Below are 1829 nucleotides of genomic sequence, written 5' to 3' on the forward strand. Positions count from 1 at the left end.
GGAGCACTACTGAAGGCCTAGGTGTGAAATGCACGGCCCGCCACTGAGACCCACTCTGATGAAAATAGTGTTTGGATGTTTTAAACATGTTATTGTGACATGTTTGTAGTCTGGGAGGAACACACACTGACATGTGGTGTGCCACAAAGCTCCATCCTTGGTCCCACACTTTTGAACCTTTAAAGGCTTCCGTTTGGAGATGTCATCAGGAGACATGACATAAACTTTTACAGTAATGCTGATGACACTCAGTTATGTCTGTGTCTCCAGATGACATGTGACCCATTGATGAACAATGATGAACATTGTTGTTGCAGTGGAATCTGGTTGCTTGTTCTGATTGGAAGCATTCACTGTGATCATGGTTAGGGTGCGGACAAATCAACTATTATATGTCCTTAAACCAGATTGTAGTTTTGAATATTTTTTATCTATGAAGGTCTTTATATTATTTTGCTTGTTGGTTCATTTGTTTTATTATTTGCTTTTATTCTGTATAACATTTTATGTATTTATGAGAAGTGCCTCATAAAGAAAACTTTGTTCTGTTTGATGTGATTTGAATTGATTTTTCTTGATTAAAAAAAATAATAATAATTTGTTGAACCAATGTTTACAAGACTTTAAAGGTATATGCCCTAAGTATATATGGAGGTAAAAAAATAAATAAATCATTGGTGGTGTTAGAGCGCCTCCTCTGGTGGATTCATGCTACAAGTTTTCAGGCTCTGAGGGTTTTTGTTCAGGTCTGCTGATGGTTTGTATCACTGTGGATCTCTGGCACAGAAATACACAGCAGTGTCTTCAGGCTGCATGTTCTGTCCATTTAGAGTCACTCTGTTGTTGGAAGAGTCCAAAGTCATACTGAACTTGTTCTTCAGTGAATCTTTGTAGTGAGAGCCTCCAGTGTATTTCATCCAAATCCACTCCAGTCCTTTCCCTGCAGGCTGTCTGATCCAAGCTGTGTAGCTGCCCAGAGAATAGGAGACCTGACAGGTGATGGTCAGTCTCTGACCTGGCTGCAGACTCACAGAGTCTGGCTGTGTCAGCTGTTCACACTTCAAACCTAAAGAGGATAAAAATATTGTATTTGCCAGTAATCTAAATCATTCTAAATCAGAGTGAATTCAAAATACAGAAATGATCTTTTCTCTCAGTGAGACTCACAGGATCCAGCAGCAACAGAACTACAGACAACATGATGAAGATGATCTGATGTTTTTACATGCAGCTGACAGAATCACATCAAGAGTTTATATGTAGTTGTGAGGAAATTGTAGTTTGCATAAAAAGCAGGATGTTGTATTTGCAAGTTGAAGGCTCCGTCCTACATGATTTTTTTTTCTACAGGATAAAGCCCTAAAAGTTGTTCTAAATGTAATTATTGAGACTATTTTACAAGTGTTGGTTTCTGTATTTACATGTTTATCATTTGGCTACTAAATAAGTTGAAGAACCATTTATGGCAACATTTATGCAACGAGTATCAAGGAACTTTAAAAAGACTTTTAAACAATTAATTTGTATTTCCTAAGACCTTTATCAATAAAACCCTTTTTTTAAGACAATGTTATCTGTTTTGTACTGTGTCAATCGAGCGCAGTAATAAACAGCAGAATCCTCAGCTCTCAGACTGTTCATCTGCAGATACACCTGCTTCCATTCCAATCCTTTTCCTGCTGCCTGTCTGATCCAAGCTACTCGCTGATCATCACTAAACCCTGAATATGTTTATGGATGAAGTGAATGAAGACATGAAGGTCGCTGGAGACAGAGGAGAGGATGCAGAAGACGGTGTTAAATGGAGGAGGTTGATTCCATGCAGCGAC

This window comes from Oryzias melastigma, unplaced genomic scaffold (assembly GCF_002922805.2).
Source record: "Oryzias melastigma strain HK-1 unplaced genomic scaffold, ASM292280v2 sc00365, whole genome shotgun sequence".
NCBI lineage: Eukaryota > Metazoa > Chordata > Actinopteri > Beloniformes > Adrianichthyidae > Oryzias > Oryzias melastigma.